Source organism: Sturnus vulgaris, chromosome W, assembly GCF_052056855.1.
Source record: "Sturnus vulgaris isolate bStuVul1 chromosome W, bStuVul1.hap1, whole genome shotgun sequence".
NCBI classification, from domain to species: Eukaryota; Metazoa; Chordata; class Aves; order Passeriformes; family Sturnidae; genus Sturnus; species Sturnus vulgaris.
In genome coordinates this window covers 40,526,409-40,535,107 of record NC_142282.1, presented here as the reverse complement: position 1 = coordinate 40,535,107, position 8,699 = coordinate 40,526,409, and the positions used below count along the sequence as shown (strand labels likewise).

At 43.3% G+C, this 8,699-nt stretch overlaps 1 pseudogene; it reads left to right on the top strand.

Moving 5' to 3' along the window:
- Positions 1-1,769: 1,769 nt before the first annotated feature.
- Positions 1,770-2,792, top strand: LOC148220188 (uncharacterized; annotated as a pseudogene).
- The last annotated feature ends 5,907 nt before the right edge of the window (positions 2,793-8,699 follow it).

Sequence of the window (8,699 nt, the reverse complement as noted above, 5' to 3'; positions counted from 1 at the left end):
TAGACACAGACAAATTGGTGTAACACACCAGAAATTGTAGAAGGAATCACTGCCGTACAAGCTGACTCAAAAGTGAAAAAGAGTGAAGGAAAATGTGATGGGTTGACTTGGAAAGAAAAATCTCAGAGGGAAGTTCTCTCTAAGGGAGCTTCCTCTGTGGGGGTTGGGACAACTTCAACAACCAATGGGAGAAAGTTAGTTTGCTCCGTGAACACACATTTTGAAGGAGGTAATCCGGAACTGAGTCTCTTTGTCTTTCCGGTTGCTGAGCAGGTAACATCAACCCGAGCTTCCCCCCCTCCCCCATGCAGCGGGGAGGCTCGGGAGACCGCTTGGGCTCTGTTTGCAACTAGGGGACCCGATGGCAGGGAGGAGGAAAGGCTCCTTGATAAGACCTTCACGGCTTCCTTCTCCACGGGCCTGCAGCTCTGGGGTGGGGGGCCCGGTTCCCGCTGCTGTCGGAAGGGCCAGGCCTGCCCAGCCCCCACACGGCCTGGGGGAGGCAGCCGGGCCCTGTCTGGAAGCAGGGGTGGCCATGAGCAGTCTGGGGCTGCAGCCCAGCCCCAGAAAGGCTGATTGACACCTCAGCCGCCGCCCCCCCCCCCAGCGTGCCCTGAGCCTGGCCCAACTTTTGCAGTTGTGTTAAACTTTAACTCTTTAGTGCTCAGATAAGATTTGCGAAACCTCCGGCCTTCCTTTGAATATGAAAGGGAATAAGAAGATTTCTGAAGTGAGTGACGCAAGAGCTAAGTTTTTTTAGATGGAAGGAGAATGAGGAGATGCTGTCAAGATGGCTGAAAATCCTTTTGTAAGATTGTAGGGATAAACTAATGTACTGAATATTCCTATAAACCATGGAGAAAGACATGGGGAGATGGAAATGTTCCATTTGATGGATGATTTAACCAAAAAGCACCTGTGTTGAGAATCTTTTGCCCCAAGGAAAGAAGGGGATCTCAGTTTTCTGAAAATGAAGCATGAACAGAGAGAAAAAAAAATGAAGAAAACCTTTGCTATGGAACATTTTATTCTTAAAAGTAATACCCCATGAAACAGACATAGCCCACATCTACAGCTTTGGGAAGGCTGTGGAGTTGGGAGGAGTGTCACGATTGCAGGTTCCCAGGCGGATGCAAATCGTGAAAAATGAAACCACGAGAAGACTGTTTTCTTCCTTCTTGTGGAAAAATCCCTACAGCTTTAACAAGAGGAAGCTTCTCTCTCTGGAAGTGAACTGAAAAAGACTAAATTCAGAACTGACCGAAGTATTTGTTGTATGTTTGTTTTGTTGTTATGAAAGTTGGGAAAGGGAAGGAAAGAGTGGTCTGAAAAAAATCTTATTCTGAATTTGTTTCCCCCCCCCCCTTTGTTTGTGTAGTTAATAAAATTTTTTTTATACTCTCTTAAGTTTTAGGCCTGCCTTGCTCTTTTGCTCCTGGTTCTGTCTCACAACAGAAAAATGAGTTTATTTAAATTAGCAAATCAAAACGAAGACAGAAAACCTATGGTGTGTGCAGAATTTGGCACAGCTGTGATAACTGGCATAAAAGAAAAAAAGTAACGGCTTAAGGCTGAAAATCATACCATTGTGTCACTGCAAAATTTGGTTAAAATCTTGCAGTCTCTACTAGAGGAGGAAAGGGTTCACGCCCATATACTTTAAAAGGAATTGCAATGTTAATGAGGGGAGAGGACAATTAGTCTGAAGCAGGGTCATTCAAAAAACCACAACTTACCCCCTCTGTGAGTTAGACCCTTTGTGTGACTGACTTGATAAATTGCCGGTCTCTCTACAGCCACTAATTAAAACTGAATATGTGTATGAGGGCTCAGAGAATAAATCACCTGAAATAACAACTAAAGAAGTCCCATACATGGCTACTGAATTAGCCAAATTGAAAAAAGAATGTGGTTGAACCTCTAAGGAGTCTGAGACTGAAATGTCTGGAGAGTGTCCCTCAGTGGAGATCAAATTTTATTGTCAGAAAAAAAGGCTGAAGGGTATTGGAAACTCGGTATTTTCCTGACTACGAGTGACAACTGTGCTCCCTGGTCTCTTACACAGAGAGCAGCTTACTGGGCTGGTGGACTAAATACAAAAGGGGAAAACCCCTGGTGATAGTGGGAACTACTGATCAAATAGCAGACTGTGCAAAAAGCTGCCTGTTTGCAAATCATGCATGACTGAGAATTAAAACTTTGGCATGAATCTCCCATGATGATACCAGTAGATCATGAAACAATGACCCCACCCTTATCAGAGGACTTCCAGAACCCCTAAAACCCATGGATATTCAGCTCCAAGGTCAGATAATAAGCCTCAAAAATGGGGAAAGAACTGTTGCTGCCCTGGAAGGGGCTATAACCCCTGATCGTATTTGCAGGGAACATAAAATCTGGACTCCAGGAGAAGTGAGACAAGAATTGATTAATTATGGTAGAAAATATGGTCCAGTGCTTCCCAGTAAGACTGATTCCAAAGCACTCCAACGTGTGGAATGGAAAACACCAATGCCCCCGACAATACCTAAAAATGTGGCATTTTCCCCCAGGCACGGAGGATGAGTCAATATAAGTGGGGAACACAGAAGAAAGTGTCTTTGGATTTGGGGTTTGCAAAAGGGGATCCAAAAACACTTATAGATGCTCAGCCTACTGATAAATTTGAGTTATTATTGAAAGGGTGGCCGACAAAAGAAGGATCAGTAGAAGTTGCTGTCCCTGCTGCAGCTCTTCCCTTAGAAGAACCACCAAAAGAAAAGACATTGGAAAATCCCTTCCTTTGTCCCTAGTAGGTGAGCCAGGAGACAAAGGGTGGCTTTTTATCAGAAAGCTTACCAAAAAATTGAAAGGAGATATACTAATAACTTGTCTTATTTGTCCCCATAACCTTTTTAATAAATACTGGAGTGCAAATGTCCACCCTAAGAGTCAAAGATGCTTCCTCATCTGCCATTGTTTTCTAGTATAAGTGTATATTTGTAGCAGATGCTTTTGGGTACCTACAGCCCCAAATGACAGCTATAGTGAAATGTTGGTTACTGGGTGAAGAAAAAAGCAATTGAAACCCTAATGGTTTTAGGATAATTTCCAGAGGATCTACTGGGACTAGACTTCCTAAAAGGAAAATCCTGGACCAATGAAGAAGGGAAAGTGTGGGCATTCAGAATGGAAACTCCTCCTCTGTGCCTGCTAAGTGCCGTCTCTCTTCTTCCTCTCTTTTTTTGTAACTAATGTTAAACCTTATCGTTTGCCCTTGGAAGCTAAGGAAGGAATTACTCCAGTCATTGAGTATTTGAAAGGGAGAGGGATAGTGGTCAAAGCACACTCTCCCTATAATGCCCTCATGTGGCTGGTTCATTAACCAAATGGTAACTGGAGACTAATCATGGACTACTAACGTCTTAGTGCTAATATGGGGCCCCTCACTGCCCCAGTCCCAAATATAGATGAGATAATATCTACTATACAAGAACAAGCTCACCAGATCATGGCCATGATTGAAGTTAAACACTTTTTATATGGGTCCCCCCATAAGACCAAGATCAAGAGTGTTTTGCCTTTACGTGGGAAGACCATCTGTACACTTTTACCTGCCCCCACAGGAGTTTAAGAATTCCCCAACTTTAGTGCACCACGCCTTAGCACAGGAACGTTCACCCATTCCTTCTGCACTGGGAGTAAAAGTATACCATATACCGATGACATCTTAGTATCAGGAAATGAAGTTGGCCCAGTACAAACAACTCAAAGGGATATATAAATCAATGAATACTTGGAACCCCTAGAGTTGCAAATCCCTTCTGAAAAGATAGAACTCCCTTCACAGGAAGTGAAGTTCTTGGGAATATGGTGGAGATGAGTAATGGTCTGCATTCTCACAGACACCCTCACCTTCTTAGACAGAGATGCCTGAAAACGAAAAAGACCTGCAACATGCCTTGTGTTTCTTAGTCTTCTGGAGAAAACATATCCCAGATTTCTCAATAATTGTAAGACCCTTGTATGATTTGTTAAGAGAAAGAGAAGAATGGGATAGTACCCCCCTTCACAATGCGGCCCTATGGCTTCTGATTTTTGAGACTACTACACACCAAGCACTAGGCCCTATACACCCTAAGACCCTGTACAAACAGAATGTAAATTTGCTAATTCAGGGCTGCCAATATATCTGTGGCAGCAAGGATCTGATGGTCCTACCCAACTCATTGGATTTTATTTTCATAGTTTTAAGGATACAGAGAAATGCTATACCACCTGGGAAAAGGGCCTGTTTGTAGTAAGCCTTGCCCTTTGGGAAGCAGAGAGAACTATCTGTCAACATTCTGAGAGGGCCTTTTAAAGTTATAGAGCCAGTTTTGTTAGGTACCACACCCCCTGGCAAGGTGGCCCAGCAGACTTTTGTTCGAAAGTGGTATGCACGAAATTGAACAATATTGCACCATCTTTCAAGTAACAGAAGGGACTCCTAAAAATCTCCCTTTGCAAGAAGATGTAATCCCAAATAGTGCAACTGATTTGACACCCTCTGTAATTCAGGTTGCTCCCCCATACTCAGAACAGCTACAAAATGTGTGGTTTACTGATGCATCGTCAAAAAGGGAAGGTAAAGTTTGGAAGTATCGCACTGTAGCCTTGCAAGTTGTCCTGGTTTAAAAGACAGGTGTCTGCCAAGGAATGTGGGAACCTTCCTGGAATAGAAAAGATGACAACCTCCTTCCAAATTATTATAACTTTGAAATTACGTGGCTTTCAGGCAAAGATATGGGGAAAAGAATAACAGTTTTTTACTAGAATGTATATAAAGACAAACAACACCAACACCCCAGAAAACCCAATAACAGCCTTTTTCTAGCTCATCAAGCAACTTTTCCCTTTTGGTGTAGTTATGACCACAACTCGCAGGGGGCACTGATGGCTAGTGTCAAGGCAGAGAGGTTGCAGTGACTCCTGTGGCTTCAGGGGGCACTGTTGGCTCAGGTGGCTTCAGAGGGCAGTCAAAGCAAGCTCTGATTCTCCTCAGGGGGTAATGGCAGCCTCAGGGAGAGAAAGAAGGTGGAAGGGGAAGTGTTTTGGTTTTCCCCTGGCTCTCACGTCCCATGTGGTGTCCTGGCAATGGCAGCCACAGCAGAGGCTCCAGTTAGCAGCCGGGAAGTGTTCCCTCTGGAGAGAGGGAAGAGGTGGAAGGCCCCTGAGGCACCCACGCAGATGGTGAGGGTCTCACCCAGTGAGGGTCAGTGTTGAAAAGTCCCAGTCCAACAGCCGCTCCTGAGAGCAGTGGCTTACCAATGGTAAGGAGAAACAGCAAGGAGGTTCAGCAGTAGCAGCAAGTCCTCTGGGCAGAAGTCCAGCACCAAAACCCAGAAGCACCTGCTCTCCAAGCCCCGGCAAAGATCGCACTACCCCCAGATAAGAAACTGCCAAAAATCACACTGCTTTTCCCCCACAACCTTCATCTTTTGTCTCTTAATCAGGGTTCATTTGCTATTTCCATGACAACAAATGGGAAAAAAATTCCCTTAAGAAACCTAACCCCCAACAGAAATGAACCAGGGGACAAAATAATAACAGAAGGAGAAGGTATGCACAAGTAGGGGAACTGATAGCAATTTGGAGCATGTTTAACCATGAATCCATAGCATCGACCCCTGTATACATCTCTACTGACTCCTTTTCAGTATTTAAATTGTGCACTGAATTACTCTCTTTCTGGGATAAAAATGATTGGAAAGTGAACAGAGTCCCTGTTTGGCAGAAAAAAAATGGCAGGAAATTGTCTCCATAGCAAAGGGGGGGAACCTTTCTAGTAGGATGGGTAGCGTCTCATCAAGAGGATGGAACCCCAACTAGTCATTGGAACAACAAAGCAGATGAACTAGTTAGGTTAGCCCTATTGAATGTAAAAGCTCCAATAGAAATTTGGGACCAATTGTTAGAATGGTTGCATTCAAAAGGACAGTGCACAGGGGTACAAGACCTCTATAAAGAAGCAGTAAGTAAAGGATGGCAAATAACTCATAAAATGTGCCACATCTGTATATCTGCATGTGAATAGTGTCGAATCAGACTAGAGTGTCACCCCTTAGAGCAACCTCCCTTACACATAAGTGATGGAAAAGGCCTATGGGACACATGGCAAGTGGATTATATAGGACCTTTTCATAAATCTGAAGGAAAGCAATGTGTGTTAGTAGGGGTAGAAGTTAGATCAGGGTTAGTGAAGGCAGAAGCCTTCTCTCAAGCAACTGGTGCAAACACTGTAAAAGCTCTTAAGATGTGGTTCAGTTCTGTTGGTAACAATAGTAAGAATATGTTGCTTATGTTCATAGGGATATGTATGTTGTGCATGTGCTCAGGACAACAAACCACTAGAAATGAGACTCACCAGAACCTTGCATGGGAACTATTCATGGGGTTCATGAAAATACAGAATCACATTTGATCAAGGTGTATGTGTTGTTTTACCTCAGTCTGCTGAGCAAAGTTTACAATTTTTTATGATACCAGTGAACTTATCCTTTATTTTTAACATGATCAATGTAACCTCTGCAACATACATACTTAGCCAGACATTGGGCCAATGAGAAGAGAGGAGCTTGCAGGGACTGGGAAGCCACTTCCATGGTGCATGGAGCTACCAAACCTATGGACCTTCCCCTAATCCACCTTGTAATTTATAACTATATCAAAAGTCTTATGACTTTGCACGCTCAAAGATAAATGTGAAGATTTTGTCATGCATCAAGCCCCCTCATCCTGCCATTGAAGATAGTGAAGGTGAACTTGGGCCAGAAAATATTACCTTTGAGGAATGCAATGACACCAAGCCATGTTACTTTTATCCATGGGATCCAGTGTTTATTCCATTATACACATCATATCAATATGAAGCCAAGTATGTTACAGTGTTCAGCCCTCATTGGTGTGTGCAACTCCCCAATGTAACAAATATAATACAAATTGACAGAAGTAATTTAACATGGGCATGGTCCAGAAAAACATTATTTGCCTTGTATGCAGAAGCTAAATTTGTAGAGCCTAAATTTACGGTATCTCAACCAGAGAATAGCCCTTTATTCAATTGCTCACAGGTTATGATACCAAAAAGGTAAATTCAATTTCTATTGTAACTGTGAGCTTTTAGTAGAAAGACACTGTGACTGTGAACTTTTATCAGAGAAGACACTGTGTCTGTGGACTTTTAGCAGAGAAGCAAGGCATGCAGAAATTGTTCTCCAAGCAAAGATGTTGGAAGATAGGAGAAGACATGGGGTTAGAAATGCAACTACAACTGAAACAAGGGCTGAGTTTGGGAACTTGGGGAACATAGGGAGGGTTTTTATGGTAATGGGAAAATTATAATATGCATCTAGTGACTGTATATTAGCAACACATTTCTTGAAATCAGGGGGCATGTTAGGAAGGAGTGATCCCACATGCTGTGTTGATTTGGCACACCCTGGATTTTTGGTAGCAGCAGGGGGGCCACAGGGGTAGCTTCTGTGAGAAGCTGCTCTAAAGGGGGGAAATGATGCCTTAGGTTTTAGATTTTATATTTTTCAGAATCTCTGCTGCTTAGTGTGTAACTCTGAAACTTCATATTAGGTGTTAGTAAGTTATCTTCACAGGGTAGTTAGACAAAACAATCCCTTCCTAGCTAGAGAATCAAGGACAACCGTTACCCAAAAAGCATAAACAGAGGTGAGGGAAAGGGGGCAAGCCAGGGGGCTGATACTTCATAGCCTGGAGCTGTGGCTGGATAATTGACCCCAATATGTAGATAAACCAAAACTAATAAAAGTGTAAAGACTCATGACCGGGATCCATCTTGGATTTGACTTGGGTGTACCCCCAGCTGGATTCTTGCACTGTCCAAGGTGTATCCTTTTAATAAATATCTATTTTGTTCCTTTTGCTCTGTCTAGTCTCTGTTCCAGTTCGGCCTTTCCAGGCATCACTATAAGCTCCCACTGTGTCCAACAGAGCCAATCTCTGATGGCTCTGAAGATGGACATGCTGCTGGCCCAATTAGAAAGATTGGTAATGCCTCTGTGATGACATATTTAGGAAGAAAATCAAAACAGCACATGCACAGTTTTCCCCCGCGGTGGGGAGCCTTTCTGACCTGGCCGCCCCTAGCTAGCAGTACTGCATGAAGAGAGGCGTTAAATAGTGCCAGCTCTGTGGCAGTGGAGCTGCCTGGCTGAGAGCAAAAACATGGCGGGTGACTCCCCAGTGCAGAACCTGGACGAAGTCAACCTCTTGGCACTGCAGGATCCTGCAAGAATCTTTGAATTAGTGGAACTTGTTGGTAATGGTACCTACGAGAAGCATTTTTTCTTCTAGTCAGAGGAAGAAATGAGGACATGTGAGGGACACCAACGTGGCAGCACCAAGGTCAATGGAAAAGAAAGAGGGGGAGAAGGTGCTCCAAGTGTCGGAGCTGAGTGTAGTGGTTTAGATGTTCCAATTTTAATATACTCATTTTTTGCTGTGAGATAGGATTAGGAGCAAAAGCAAGGCATGTCTAAAACTTAAAGGGTATAAAGAAAATTTTATTAACAACATAAAGAAATAATAAATTCAGAATAAAACCTTCAGACCCCCCTCCTCCTCTCTTCCACACTTTCTTCTCCTTCTTAACAACAACATACAGAAACACTTCAGTCAGTTACCAACTTAAAAATAATATTTTTCAG